General features: G+C 31.2%; 1 protein-coding gene across 1 annotated transcript in view; it reads left to right on the top strand.

Annotated features, from left to right (window-relative positions):
- LOC123683475 (SET and MYND domain-containing protein 4-like) overlaps window positions 1-17,160 on the top strand; it is a 424,959-nt gene that overhangs the window by 359,337 nt on the left and 48,462 nt on the right. The window lies entirely within an intron of this gene.

Raw genomic sequence — 17,160 nt, 5'->3', positions numbered from 1 at the left:
GGTGGAATTTTTACTAGCGTCAATGGAGTAAGACATCAGATTCGTGTTCAATCTGATATTGAGAGAATCAGGAACAGAAAATGATGAATAATAAATATTTACTTTTTTTTTCTTGTCGTGAATATACGTGAATGTACTGATTATGAGCGTCAGCGGGACCTCATCACTGATTTTTTTTTAACTCAGCTTCAAACTCTCATTGATTTAAGTTATTTCTGTTAATTTTTTTTTCTCTATTTCTTTTGTTTTCATTATTCTCCAGCCCAGAAATACTCAAAATTTTATAATTCATTTAAACACTTCCTCAAGAATTTCAGTTTTATTTCAGATTCAAATTTGTGTCTTTCATATTTCGATCTAAGTTTTTGTTTTTCATTTGAATTAATATTTCAAAATGCAGAAAGGATTTTATACAGCACATGTTAATATTTGCTCCATAATGGCACATCTAACCGAGTTTTTTGATATTGTGAGAAGAGAATCATTTCATGTGGTAGGGATAACTGAAACCTGGCTCAGACCAGGTATTGAATCTGACATACTTCAGATTGATGGGTATAAATTCGTACGGCGGGATAGATTTTGTTGAAGAGGTGGTGGTCTTGGGGTGTATGTAAAATCCAATTTAAAATTCGATATTATTAAAACTTCTGATGAAATTGAACAGTTGTGGATAAAGCTTTTCTTAGATGACTTCACGGTTGCATTTGGTATAGTTTATAAGCCTCCAGAGCAGTCTTACGTAGATTTTTTTTCAAAATTTGAGGCAACTGCATCTGAGATAATGTTTCAAGTCGAGCAGGTTATTTGTGTGGGTGATTTCAATATAGATCTTATGCGGCCAGAAGCACCTAACTCTCGTTATGCATATAAAATTTTTGAAGGGTTAGGCCTAAAACAGTTAATAAATGAACCCACTCGCCTCACAGACAATTCTGCAACAATGATTGACTTAATTCTTTCTAAGGATCATATCGCGACGATATCTAGTGGAACAATTCCTGATAGAATAGCAGACCACCAACTCGTTTTCAGTAAGTTTAAGATAAACACCTCCAAGGGCTCCCAGGTTTTCAAAATCATCCACGATTATAAAGAAATCAATATTGTTAATTTCGAAAATCAACTTGAATCGATTCCGTGGCGTGGTATTTATGATATCAATGATGTTGATAAGAAAGTAGAGTTTATCACAGATAATATTAGAGCAGTCTTGAATATACACGCTCCTGAGAGATTAGTACGTATTTCTAAAAAAAATGCCCCTTGGTTGACAACCCAGATACGCAAAATGATGGCTGATAGAGACAAATTCAAGAGAATTTATAAGAAAAACCGGAATTCGAGCGATCTTATTACATACAAGCGCCTAAGAAATCAAGTGACATACGCATTGGAGAGAGAAAAAAAAAATTACTTCAGTCGTCAGTTCTCACAGTCAGACAGATGGAAATCATTGAAACTTCTTAAGATAAAAAAGAAAGGGAATACACAGGATTTGCCAGATCATATTAATGATCCTAATAAGATAAATAATTTCTTCGCAAATTATGGTGGCGATCTTCCTCTTGATCCGTCAATCTTGTCATACTATAGGTCTCGGCGTTTTGGTAGCAAAAGAGAATTTAATTTTTCGTCAGTTTCAGAAATTGATATCTTAAACATTATTGTAAAATTAAAGACTGGGGCTATGGGTTTTGATGGTATAAATCTCTTTACTCTAAATTTGTGCATTCCTTTTCTACTGCCTTATATCACATATTATTCTACTGCCTTATATCACACACAGAGGAACTGTCAGGGTATATATCTTTAAATGGCTATAAACTAGTTAGTATATTTTGTAGAATTCTGAAAGGTTGTGGTGGTAGTGCCATATTCTGTAAAGAATCTCTAATAAACAATGTTAAAGAATTAAAAAAGATAAAGGAAATGTCAACTGAAAATATAGTAGAAATAAGTGCAATCGAGGTATATTTGACTAACAAAAAACTATGTATTATCTCTGTATATCGCCCTCCTCACGGTGAGATATCTCCATTTCTCAAGTCATTGGAAATTATTCTAAATTCAATCTGCAGAAACGTCAATAATGAGATCATAATTTGTGGAGATCTAAATATCGATAACCTAGGCGACGCCACTGCTAAGAGGGAACTAACAGATGTACTATCATCTTTCAACATTTCTAAATTGATAAATACTGAAACGAGGGTCGCAAAAAATTCAAAAACAGGTATAGATTATATTTGTGTAAATAATTCAGGAAATGTTTTGAAATGCAACGTTATTTTTAATGGGTTATCTGATCATTCTGCACAAATCTTAACCATAGGCGAAAATATTAATAAACCTGTATTGACGCAGTATGCTAGGTCATTCACTGAACAAAATCATCATAGATTTCGATCTTATTTATTAAAAGAAACTTGGAGTGAAGTTTTCACATGTCAGTAGGTAACTGAAGCGTTTTCGAATTTTGTTGAAACTATGAAATATTACACGGATATAACATTTCCACTCAGAAAATACAAGCCAAATCTACACAACAACAAAAAATCTTGGATAACACCTGGCATTCGCACGTCATCAAAACACTTGAAAAGAATATACTGTGATTTATTAGACAGCAACTATGACGACAATATACTAAAGTACTATAGAAATTACAAAAGAATTTATTCCAAAGTTATTAATGAAGCAAAAAAGAGGCAGAATATCAGCATATTTCAACAAACTGAAAATAAATCAAAAGCGGCTTGGAAGGTCATCAGCAGTAATATTTCACATAAAAGTAACAAAAATCGTAAAGTAAATAAAATAAGAATAGAAAATCACACTATTTCGGAAACAAAGGATATTGTCAACTATTTTAATGACTATTTCGTGAATATTCCAGTCGAATTGAATAAAAAACTGCCGCAAACGCCTACTAATTGTGATTTGCCCTCAAGGTTGACTCATTCAATGTTTCTTACGCCAGTAGATGATAAAATTGTCAGGGATGTACTGAAAAATCTAAAAAATTCGAATAGCGTTGGAGTGGATGGCATAAATACGGAAGTTTTGAAAAGATGCGCAGATTTGATTGCCCACCCATTGGCATACCTCATAAATTTGATGTTGGATCGAGGTGTATTTCCGGAGATTCTTAAATTGGCGAAAATTGTTCCAATCTATTAAAAGGGAGATACAGAAAAAGTTGAAAATTTTAGACCTATAGCTCTACTGTCCGTCATATCTAAGATAGTTGAAAGAATTCTTTTCGATAAAATTATTTCATTCCTGACTAGTAACAATATCCTTCACAGTGCGCAACATGGATTCCTGAAAAATAGATCAACAACAACAGCCATTCACGACTTTTTGAGCAAACTATATGACAGTGTAGGTAAAAACATGAAAACTCTAGGAATATTCATGGACTTGAGTAAAGCTTTCGACCTGGTTAATCATGAATTGCTTCTCGAAAAATTGATAGCCTATGGATTAAGAGGGCAAGTAAATAATTTGCTGAGATCCTACTTGACCAACAGAGCCCAGGTAGTGGAGATAGATGGTGTAAGATCTAAAGAAAAAAATATAGAGTTTGCTGTTCCTCAGGGTTCTGTATTGGGACCCCTATTGTTTTTACTATTTGTAAATGACCTACCAGATATAGATGAGAGAAATTCGATTGAAATGTTTGTCGATGATATCAGCTACCTATGTAGCCATAAAAATAAAGAAGAACTCATAATGTATGCACAAGAAATGTTAGATGGATTCGTTAATTGGTTTAAAGATAATAGACTGTACCTAAACATAGAAAAAACGGTATTTATCAACTTTACCCCTCGAACTAAACTCAGCATGGAATCATTTCTGATAAAAATTAATAGTAAAAGTATACAGCAGGTTTCAGAAACTAAATTCTTAGGGGTATGGCTTGAGAACAACTTGGGATGGAAAAGCCATACTAGTGCTGTATGTAATAGCTTGGCATCTTCTTGCTATGCTTTGTATAGATTAAGGGAATTAACTAATGCGAATATATTAATGACCTATTATTGTTCTCATTTTTATTCCAGAATAAAATATGGTATCATTTTCTGGGGATGTTCCTCTCTTAGTTTAAGAGTGTTTAAACTTCAAAAGCGAGCTGTACGCATAATATCAGGTGTTCAAAGATATACTCCATGTAGAAACATATTTATTGAGTATGGATTGCTTACAGTACCCTGTATTTATATCTTGGAAACTCTTGTATTTGTTAAATCTAACTTGGATAAATTTCGGAGGAATAGCGATTATCATAAGTATTACACACGGCATTGTGAGAAATTTTGTATACCTAGGCATAATCTCAGTATTTGTGAACAGAATCCAGCTTACTTCGGTATATTACTATACAATAAGCTACCAAACTCCATTGGAGAACTGAAAAATATTTCTGCATTCAAAAAAAGCGTGAGAAATATGTTACTGGATAAATGTTATTACCATGTTAATGATTTCTTGAATGATAGTGAATTTAATTAATTGTGTACCACCTATAATATAATTGTTCAATGACTTGTCCTATATTGAATGTTCTCAATCTAAAGGATTAATAAAGATTACTATTACTATTACTATTACGTTATTAATTTTTGTATTGGAAAATCTGTCTTTCCACGTGAGTGGAAGAAGGCTAAGATAATACCTGTGGCCAAGGTCACAAACCCTGAAGCATTCTGCGATCTTAGACCTATCAGTATTTTGCCGATTATGTCTAAGATTCTCGAAAAGGTTTTGGAGACTCAACTTGTTGAGTATATCTATGCTGAGAACGTTATTCCCCAACATCAGTCGGGATTCCGTAGGGGTCATAGTTCCATGACCGCTTTGTCAAAAACTACTGATGACATTTTCCATGCTTCTGATCAGGGTAAAACAACTGCCTTGATCCTTCTAGATTATTCAAGAGCATTTGATAGTCTTAATCACGAGCTTCTAGATGCTATTCTGGAACTTATCGGTATCTCTCCAAACAGCAGAAGACTAATAGCTAACTTCACTGGTGGGAGATGCCAAGCGGTTTTCATTAATGGTATTATATCTTCTTTTCTAGAACTCAATAGAGGAGTGCCCCAGGGGTCTATTTTGGGCCCCTTTCTATACGTAATATATGTGAGCCAGTTCTCTCGCTGTTTTCTATCGTGTTTGTTCCATTATTATGCTGATGATACTCAGATGTATTTGTCCTTTTCTCCATCAGAGTCTGATCAGGCAGTGGCGGCAATCAATTATGACCTCTCTTCCATCTCAGAATTTTCTAAGAAGCATTGCCTGAGGTTTAATATATCTAAGTCTGCGATTATGGTATTTGGTGGTGGGCGATCTGACTTTGAGGATAATTATAGGAATTGCATAGTTGTCGATGGCGAACAAATTATGTTCCAGAAAAATATAAAGAGTTTGGGGCTCGTGATTGACCAAGACTTGAGATTCACGGATCATATAAATAAAAAATTACGAAGTGCATATATAAGTCTAAAATTAATTTAACAAAATAGGACTGTTTTGTCGCGTCCACTTAAGTCTATGCTATGTGATTCTTTGGTATTATCACAGCTTAACTACTGTGACGCGATATATGGCCCATGTTTGACCAAAAGTGATGCTGTACGTGTGCAAAGGTTGCAGAATTCATGTTTAAGACTGATTTTTGGTGTGAGAAAATTCGATCATATTAGTCATTATCTTAGGACAAATGGATGGTTGAACATGAGCGAGCGCAGATATTTGCATACAATCTGTTTTTTTCGGGAAATTCTTAAAACTAAAATTCCACTTTATCTTTATAATAAAATAACTTTCAGATCTGAAGTTCATGATGTCATTGTACGATCAAGAGGTAGACTATCGATACCGAAACACTCCCTGCGGCTGTTCGAGCGGTCCTTCTCATATCAATTTGTTAATCTTTTGAACAAACTGCCTTTTGACATTTTGGAGATTGGTTCAAGGAGACGTTTCAGAGTAAAGATTTTTGAAAACCTCATTTCGTCCCCACAATCTTTTATTTCCCTTTCTGTGAATTAGGTATAAGTAATTACAATGTTTTTTTTTGTTTGTTTCATTGGGCTGAGAGATTATTACTTTAGTTGAATTGTTTCAATCTGTATAGGTATATGATGTTTTATTTGTGTATACATTTTTTTGTCTTTCATGGGTTAGGTGGAAGAGCAGACACTTCATTTGGAGTGAACTGAACCTCGCCCTTTGCCATATTAATCTACTATAATGTATTTTTTTCTCTGTCAACTGCAATAAAGACATATTATTATTATTATTATAAACTGATAAGACCATGTTTGATTCTACCTGAACTTTCGAGACCTATCATGTTTGAATTTGGAATTCGCTTGTTTATTGATATGACACAGAAATCATGAGGAATATTATAGAGAGAAGGATGACTTCAACAATCGATTTATTCTTATCTTATTGATAAACTATAATTGAATATACAGGCGATTAAACAAAATCTTGATCAAATGGAATTTTCGTTTCTGGAAAAAAAATCTGAATTTCTTAGAGTTGCACGCTATATCGAAACGTTCCATGTAAGCTTATTTATGTTTTTGGTATGAATCGACTTTTCCAAGTATGATTCACTTCAAATAAAAGCTCAGTAAAATAGAATATGATGGACAGAAAAAAAATTGGTAATTTTCAAAAGTATTTGATATTCGAAAAATCGAAGATGTTCAAAAAAAATCCAATCATTCGTTTCAGTCCCTTGTGTTTATTGAATTAATCATTTTTGTATGATGAGTATATACTTCATACCTTATAAATTATTTCACCAAATAGAAAGTAAACACCTAAACATAATAATAATTAGTTAATTATGATCCCAAAAAATTATAAAATATATTTAAGAAAAATTTAAAATATAACAATTCTCATATAATGTTATATTAAAAAAAACAATTAAAATTAATTGAGTGCTCGTTTAGGTAGCCTTTGCACGAAATAATGACATCTTGGAAAAGCTGGATTCACTTCATTATTGCAATATTTAGCTAAAATATCCCGTGTCGTTTGCAAATCATTGCTGCCTTGAACTGCCCTCTGAAGAAAATATTTCATCACATAAGCTTCATCTAATTTTTCTGTCAATTATTTTGTCTTAATTTGATCCATTCTCGTATTTTTTGCCGCTTGTTTCGTTTCTTCTGTGACACAAATGTCATTATTGTTAGTCCTAGTATTTATTAATTCATAATTTTTCTCTCTATATGTGAGCACTTTCTTCCAGATTAATTTAACTAACACCTTTTTCAACAAATTTTGCTGCTTCACATGATTTTTCATTTTCTTGATACAAAGTTGTATTATATTTTCGATATCAATGGAAATAGCCATATTCAATGTTATGTCAGATAGTCTGATCAACTCGAACACCCAAATTAAATAAACCACACTAAAAGATTTTTTCAATAAGTTATTGAATTCTATGGTTCTTGCTTGTTTTCTACTCACGTGTCCTCACTATGAATAGGTCAGACGTTCACCAAAGCCAAATTATATACAAGATGGACACACCATTTAGAAAGCGATGTTGTTTTTCAGATACCGCACATGCCCAATGACAGAAGAAAGATTACTGAATCCTTATCAGTATAATGACTTTCTCTTCGTAATACGATATACTGATAAGACCATGTTTGATTCTACCTGAACTTTCGAGACCTATCATGTTTGAATTTAGAATTCGCTTGTTTATTGATATGACACAGAAATCATGAAGAATATTAAAAGAGAAGGATGACTTCAACAATCGATTTATTCTTATCTTATTGATAAACTATAATTGAATATACAGGCGATTAAACAAAATCTTGATCAAATGGAATTTTCGTTTCTGGAAAAAAAATCTGAAATTCTTAGAGTTGCACGCTATATCGAAACGTTCCATGTAAGCTTATTTATTTTTTTGGTGTGAATCGACTTTTCCAAGTATGATTCACTTCAAATAAAAGCTCAGTAAAATAGAATATGATGGACAGAAAAAAAATTGGTAATTTTCAAAAGTATTTGATATTCGAAAAATTGAAGATGTTCAAAAAAAATCCAATCATTCGTTTCAGTCCCTTGTGTTTATTGAATTAATCATTTTTGTATGATGAGTATATACTTCATACCTTATAAATTATTTCACCAAATAGAAAGTAAACACCTAAACATAATAATAATTAGTTAATTATGATCCCAAAAAATTATAAAATATATTTAAGAAAAATTTAAAATATAACAATTCTCATATAATGTTATATTAAAAAAAAACAATTAAAATTAATTGAGTGCTCGTTTAGGTAGCCTTTGCACGAAATAATGACATCTTGGAAAAGCTGGATTCACTTCATTATTGCAATATTTAGCTAAAATATCCCGTGTCGTTTGCAAATCATTGCTGCCTTGAACTGCCCTCTGAAGAAAATATTTCATCACATAAGCTTCATCTAATTTTTCTGTCAATTATTTTGTCTTAATTTGATCCATTCTCGTATTTTTTGCCGCTTGTTTCGTTTCTTCTGTGACACAAATGTCATTATTGTTAGTCCTAGTATTTATTAATTCATAATTTTTCTCTCTATATGTGAGCACTTTCTTCCAGATTAATTTAACTAACACCTTTTTCAACAAATTTTGCTGCTTCACATGATTTTTCATTTTCTTGATACAAAGTTGTATTATATTTTCGATATCAATGGAAATAGCCATATTCAATGTTATGTCAGATAGTCTGATCAACTCGAACACCCAAATTAAATAAACCACACTAAAAGATTTTTTCAATAAGTTATTGAATTCTATGGTTCTTGCTTGTTTTCTACTCACGTGTCCTCACTATGAATAGGTCAGACGTTCACCAAAGCCAAATTATATACAAGATGGACACACCATTTAGAAAGCGATGTTGTTTTTCAGATACCGCACATGCCCAATGACAGAAGAAAGATTACTGAATCCTTATCAGTATAATGACTTTCTCTTCGTAATACGATATACTGATAAGACCATGTTTGATTCTACCTGAACTTTCGAGACCTATCATGTTTGAATTTAGAATTCGCTTGTTTATTGATATGACACAGAAATCATGAAGAATATTAAAAGAGAAGGATGACTTCAACAATCGATTTATTCTTATCTTATTGATAAACTATAATTGAATATACAGGCGATTAAACAAAATCTTGATCAAATGGAATTTTCGTTTCTGGAAAAAAAATCTGAAATTCTTAGAGTTGCACGCTATATCGAAACGTTCCATGTAAGCTTATTTATTTTTTTGGTGTGAATCGACTTTTCCAAGTATGATTCACTTCAAATAAAAGCTCAGTAAAATAGAATATGATGGACAGAAAAAAAATTGGAAATTTTCAAAAGTATTTGATATTCAAAAAATTGAAGATGTTCAAAAAAAATCCAATCATTCGTTTCAGTCCCTTGTGTTTATTGAATTTATTATTTTGGTATAATGAGTATATACTTCATACCTTATAAATTATTTCATCAAATAGAAAGTTAACACCTAAACATAAAAATAATTATTTAATTATGATCCCAAAAAATTATAAAATATATTCAAAAATAATTTGAAATATAACAATTCTCATATAATGTAATATTAAAAAAAAACAATTAAAATTAATTAAGTGCTCGTTTAGGTAGCCTATGCACGAAATAATGACATCTTGGAAAAGCTGGATTCACTTCATTATTGCAATTTTCAGCTAAAATATCCCGTATCGTTTGCATATCATTGCTGTCTTGAACTGCATTCTGAAGAAAATATTTCATCACATGAGCTTTATCTAATTTTTCTGTCAATTCTTTTGTCTTAATTTGATGCATTCTCGTATTTTTTGCCACTTGTTTCGTGTCTTCTGTGACACAAAGTCATTATTGTTTGTCCTAGTATTTATCAATTCATAATTTTTCTCTCTATATGTGAGCACTTTCTTCCACATTAATTTAACTAACACCTTTTTCAACAAATTCTGCTGCTTCACATAATTTTTCATTTTCTTGATACAAAGTTGTATAATATTTGTAAAAATAAGACTGTTATTTTTAGGGAATACAACTTTATAACTTCTATGTTCTATGATCTACGTTCTATGTCTGAGATTCTAACCTAAGACTATTTCATGTGGTATTTGTGAGTTATTTCAGAATCCCGAAGTGGCATTGTTTTTGATTTCTTACAGGTTAGTAAGCTATTTATTTTTATTTGTTTTTATTTATTTTTATTTTATTTCTTTGTATTACTTTGTATAATATTATTTCTTTTTTGTATGTTATTATGTTATATTTTAAACTAAACAAATTAAATCTTACAGATTCAAGCCATCAAATCGTCTATTTCTTTGATTAAAAAAATAAGAATTGATCACATTCTTATAAATCAAAAACGTAAGCTATAATGACGACAACCATGAAAATTTGCATCGCTTTGGAAGCATCAAATACTGATGAGAAGAAAAATACATACAAATTCAAATAGATAAAAACTACGGAAACAGAAATAACATATTATGAAATACCAGAGGACAAACAGGATATATCTGACCATCATGAACTTTTGGCTCTACCGAAGGTGAAGAATATCTTGAAATCGATTAAAGCAAGAGGTTCATTTCGTACGAGCGTCATTTCATTAACCCCGGAGTTGAAAGAAATATATTTTGATGCCGGAGAAGATGTGATGTTTGAGGATGAATATTTACAACTGATTAATTCACCCGCATACGTGAGAACAGTATTTGGACAAGAATCATCAGAACCACAGGATACGGTAGAACTTCCAAGAAAAAGCAAGGAGAATAAAAAGGATTTCAAGAAGATAAAGGAGGATTTTGTGCTGAATAATTTTGATGGTAAGAGTGTTTCAGTTAATTTATGGTTAGAAAAATTCGAGACGGAATGCACGCGTTGTGAAGTAGAAGAAGATAGAGACAGAATTTTGATTTTACGGTTGTTTATGGATGGAATAGCGAAAGAATGGTTTGATTCTAAATTAATTAGATTAGGTTTAAACAAAAGTTTTCAAATATGGAAAGAAAATTGCTTAGAGAGTTTTTGTGAAACGAGTTGGCATAAATATAGAGAGGCGTATTCATTTAGGTATATAGGAGGAAGTTTAGTGGACTATGCTTTTAGGAAAGAAAATTTGTTGTTAAATCTCCGAAATAATTTTCCAACTGACATATTAATTGATTTAATTGTCACGAGTTTGCCAGATATCTTACAAGATAGAATTAATCGATCAAAAGTAACAACTTTCGAGAAATTATTGGGTGAATTGCGAAAGCTAGAAAGTTCAAAAAAATATGATAACGGTCGAAATAAAGATAATCATAGAATGACTAAATCTGCCGAACAAATTCCTTCCTATTCACAAACAAATAGAAAACCAATTAAGAAGGAACCATGCTCAATTTGTGAGAAGAAGGGCTTCTCAGGTAGATTTCACCTAGAAACAGTCTGTCGGCTAAGGAATAAATCCAATAATGTCGAACAAAAGAACATACCTGGAAACATAAGAACGGTAAACAATGTTGGGATACAGGATGAATTAAATGAGGTCATTTCAAACCAAAAAAACTAAGACTGTTGCCATTGATAAAATTGAAGGTGTTTATAAATAATAATGAATTATGTGGAATTTATGATTCGGGCTCAAATGTTAGTCTTCTGAATTCCAAAGTAGCAGAAAAGTTATGTCTACATATTCAAGAGAATAGAAACACATTCAAAACAGTCAGTGGCATGGCAAATTTTTCAGGAAAAATAATTACAAAAATGAGAATCGATAATATCGAAAAAGAAGTTGTACTTTTTGTGGTTAATGAGAAAAATTTCGAGTATGATATTCTACTCGGACTAGATTCTATTTCCAATTTTCAATTAAAACAAGATTTTGATTTGAATATTTATCAAAGATTAGATATGAATGAAGAGAGAAAGATCGATTATCTCAATAATAATAATAATAATGATTACACCATCAATTTCAATGAAGTGATACCAACAAAACTTTTCGAAGCAAAATTAGACCATTTGGAAACAAATCAGAGAAGTAAAATTGAAGTTTTAATAAATAAATATGACCATATTTTTGCAAAACACAAGTTTGATATTGGTCAGGTGCAAAATAATGAGGCACATATAAAACTTTCAGAACACAAATTTATAGCAAAAAAACCGTACAGATGCTCAATGGAGGATCAAAAAGAGATAGAATTCCAAATAGGAAGATTGTTGAAAGCGAATCTGATTGAGAAGTCCTCCTCACCTTTTGCATCACCAGTCACTTTAGCATATAAGAGAGATGAAGGGTCTAAAACCAGATTGTGTGTCGATTTTCGTGAACTCAATAAATTAATTGTTCCCGAACCACAGCCTTCCCCATTAATTGATGAAATCTTAGCCAAGACCCGAAATGCAAAATTCTTTACAATATTAGATGTGAATTCTGCCTTTTGGTCGATTCCTATTCGCATCAAAGATAGATATAAGACTGCTTTTGTGACACAGAATGGTCACTGGCAATGGAAATGTTTACCTTTCGGACTTAAAACATCCCCGGCCATATTTCAACGTATATTGAATAATATTATCAGAAGATATAACCTGAATTTATTCTGCCTAAATTATATAGATGATATTCTAATATTTTCTTCAACATTTGACGAACATATAGAACATTTGGACAATCTCTTGAATGCAATATGTAATGAAGGATTCAGACTTAAATTTATCAAGTGTAATTTTGCAGAAGAAGAAGTCAAATATTTAGGACATATTGTAGGAAACAATACAGTACGACCTATAAATGACAATTTAATTTCCATTAGGAATTTTTCTCCACCAGATACTCGGAAGAAGATAAGGCAATTTTTGGGTGAAGTTAATTTTTATCACAAATATATAAAAGATTCAGCTAGATTATTAGAACCGTTGCATAATTTACTGAGAAAAGATGTAAAATTCAATTGGTCATTGGCTTGTCAGGAAGCTTTCAATAAGGTTAAGGACATCCTTTGTTCTGAGCCAATTCTTGCAATTTTCGACCCAAGTGCCTATACTACTATATATACTGATGCCAGTATTCAAGGAGTAGGAGCTGTTCTTAAACAAAAACAGATGAATGGTGAAATGAAGCCCGTAGCGTATTTTTCTAAAAAACTGAATAAATATCAAAAGAACAAGAAAGCAATATTCCTAGAATGTCTGGCAATTAAAGAGGCAATTAAATTTTGGAAATATTGGCTAATGGGACATAAATTTATTGTTGTTACTGGCCATAAGCCATTAGAAGGGAAAGAATTTCGTACAAGACCAGATGAAGAGCTGGGTGACATGATGAATTTTCTATCACAATTCGATTTTGAGATTAGATATGAACCAGGAAAAGGAAATGTAGAAGCAGATTGCCTTTCTAGAAATCCAGTTCTGGAAGAAACGGAGAATATGGACGAATGTATAAGAACAGTTAATTTGGTGGAATTAAATGAAATAAAAAACGATCAACAGAATAATCTCTTAAAGATAAATAGTATGAGAAAAACGGTTGTAGAGAAAGAGATACATTACAAATTGTACAAAAATAACAAAAAAATAATTTTGTCGAATGATTTTGGAAAAGATTTGATCAGAAAAGTGCACAAGCATTATGGCCATATTTGTGCTAGTAAGATAAATAATAAAATCAGGAAGTTTTATTACATTCAGAACATGGATTCACTGACAAAAGAGGTTTGTGGATCATGTGACATATGTTGTAAAAATAAAACGAGAGTAGGTCAAAAGTATGGTCTCCTTTCTCAACTGGGCCCAGCACAGGAACCATTTGAAATAATGTCATTAGACACAATTGGAGGTTTTGCTGGAAACCGCTCTTCAAAAAGATTCCTTCATCTCCTAGTCGATCATTTTACTAGATATGCATTTGCGAGCACTTCAAAACACCAAACAACCGAAGATTTTAATAAATAAAATCAATTAATAAAATTCAAGATAAACGACCGATCAAAACACTATTAACAGATCAATACCCAGGAATAAATTCGGAAAAATTCAGACAACATATGAGAAGTTTGAATATACAATTGATTTTCACAACAGTAGATTGTCCTTCTTCTAATGGTCTGAATGAACGACTGAATCAGACATTAGTGAACAGAATAAGGTGCAAACAAAACGAAACGAAAACTAGGGCATGGACGAAAATAGCCGATGAATGTATTGAAGAATACAATAGAACAGACCATTCTACAACGGGATATAGCCCAGAATATTTACTTTGTGGCAGAACTGATCCCATTGCTCCAGAAGAACTTATAGAAGAGAGAAATTCACCAAAAGATAGGGAAATAGCATATAAAAATTCTTTACGCTATCATGAATACAATAAAAAACTGATCGACAAGAATAGGAAACATTATGATTTTAAAATTGGAGACTATGTTCACGTTGAAAATAAATCAAAATTAAATAGAAAAAAACTTGATGAAATAAGAATAGGACCTTTTCCAATAGTGAAAAAAATTTCTAACACTATATATGAGATAAATATTGGAAATAAAAGAAAGGACAATAATTATTTTCATGTAACTAAGTTGCTCCCATGTGAAAACGCAAACATGTAATGTAACATGTAATATAATTGGTGTGGGGGGATGTAAAAATAAGACTGTTATTTTTAGGGAAAACAACTTTATAACTTCTATGTTCTATGATCTATGTTCTATGATCTACGTTCTATGTCTGAGATTCTAACCTAAGACTAGTTCATGTGGTATTTGTGAGTTATTTTAGAATCCCGAAGAAGTGGCATTGTTTTTGATTTCTTACAGGCTAGTAAGCTATTTCTTTTTATTTGTTTTTATTTATTTTTATTTTATTTCTTTGTATTACTTTGTATAATATTATTTCTTTTTTGTATGTTATTATGTTATATTTTAAAATAAACAAAATAAATCGTACAGATTCAAGACATCAAATCGTCTATTTCTTTGATTAAAAAAATAAGAATTGATTACATTCTTATATATTTTAGATGTCAGATCAACTCGAACACCCAAATTAAATAAACCACACTAGAAGATTTTTTCAATAAGTTATTGAATTCTATGGTTCTTGCTTGTTTTCTACTCAATTAGGTGTCCTCACTATGAATAGGTCAGACGTTCACCAAAGTCAAATTATATACAATATGGACACACCATTTAGAAATGGAATGTTGTTTTTCAGGTACCGCACATGCCCAATGTCAGAAGAAATATTACTGAAACATTATCAGTATAATTACTTTCTCTTCGTAATACGATATACTGATAAGACCATGTTTGATTCTACCTGAACTTTGGAGACCTATTATGTTTAAATTTGGAATTTGCTTGTTTATTGATATGACACAGAAATCATGAGGAATATTATAGAGAGAAGGATGACTTCAACAATCGATTTATTCTTATCTTATTGATAAACTATAATTGAATATACAGGCGATTTAACAAAATCTTGATCCTATAGAATTTTCGTTTCTGGAAAAAAAAATCTTAATTTCTTAGAGTTGCACGCTATATCGAAACGTTCCATGTAAGCTTATTTATGTTATTGGTGTGAATCGACTTTTCCAAGTATGATTCACTTCAAACAAAAGCTCAGTAAAATAGAATATGATGGACAGAAGAAAAATTGAAAATATTCAAAATTATTTGATATCCGAAAAATTGAAGATGTTCAAAAAAAAATCCAATCATTCGTTTAAGTCCTTTGTGTTTATCGAATTTATCATTTTTGTATAATGAGTATATTCTTCATACCTTATAAATTATTTCACCATATAGAAAGTAAACACCTGAACATAAAAATAATTATTTAGTTATGATCACAAAAAATTATAAAATATATTCAAGAATAATTTAAAATATAACAATTCTCATTTAATGTATTATAAAAAAAAACAAATGAAATTAATAAAATGCTCGTTTAGGTAGCCTATGCACGAAATAATGACATCTTGGAAAAGCTGGATTCACTTCATTATTGCAATATTTAGCTAAAATATCCCGTGTCGTTTGCAAATCATTGCTGCCTTGAACTGCCTTCTGAAGAAAATATTTCATCACATAAGCTTTATCTAATTTTTCTGTCAATTTTTTTGTCTTAATTTGATGCATTCTCGTATTTTTTGCCACTTGTTTCGTGACTTCTGTGACACAAATGTCATTATTGTTAGTCCTAGTGTTTATCAATTCATAATTTTTCTCTCTATTTGTGAGCACTTTCTTCCACATTAATTCAACTAACACATTTTTCAACAAATTCTGCTGCTTCACATAATTTTTCATTTTCTTGATACAAAGTTGTATTATATTTTCGATATCAATGGAGATAGCCATATTCAATGGTATGTCAGATAGTCTGATCAACTCGAACACCCTAATCAAATAAACCACACTAGAAGATTTTTTCAATAAGTTATTGAATTCTATGGTTCTTGCTTGTTTTCTTCTCACTTAGGTGTCCCCACTATGAATAGGTCAGACGTTCACCAAAGCCAAATTATATACAATATGGACACACCATTTAGAAATGGAATGTTGTTTTTCAGATACCGCACATGCCCACTGACAAAAAAAATATTACTGAATCATTATCAGTATATTGACTTTCTCTTCGTAATACGATATACTGATAAGACCATGTTTGATTCTACCCGAACTTTCGAGACCTATCCTGTTTGAATTTGGAATTTGCTTGTTTATTGATATGACACAGAAATCATGAGGAATATTATAGAGATGAGGATGACTTCAACAATCGATTTATTCTTATCTTATTGATAAACTATAATTGAATATACAGGCGATTTAACAAAATCTTGATCCTATAGAATTTTCGTTTCTGGAAAAAAATCTGAATTTCTTAGAGTTGCACGCTATATCGAAGCGTTCCATGTAAGCTTATTTATGTTATTGGTGTGAATCGACTTTTCCAAGTATGATTCACTTCAAACAAAAGCTCAGTAAAATAGAATATGATGGACAGAAAAAAAATTGGAAATACATATTCAAAATTATTTGATATCCGAAAAATTGAAGATGTTCAAAA

This window comes from Harmonia axyridis, chromosome 6 (genome assembly GCF_914767665.1).
Source record: "Harmonia axyridis chromosome 6, icHarAxyr1.1, whole genome shotgun sequence".
In the NCBI taxonomy this organism is placed as follows: Eukaryota; Metazoa; Arthropoda; class Insecta; order Coleoptera; family Coccinellidae; genus Harmonia; species Harmonia axyridis.
This window is presented reverse-complemented; position numbering and strand designations above follow the sequence as displayed.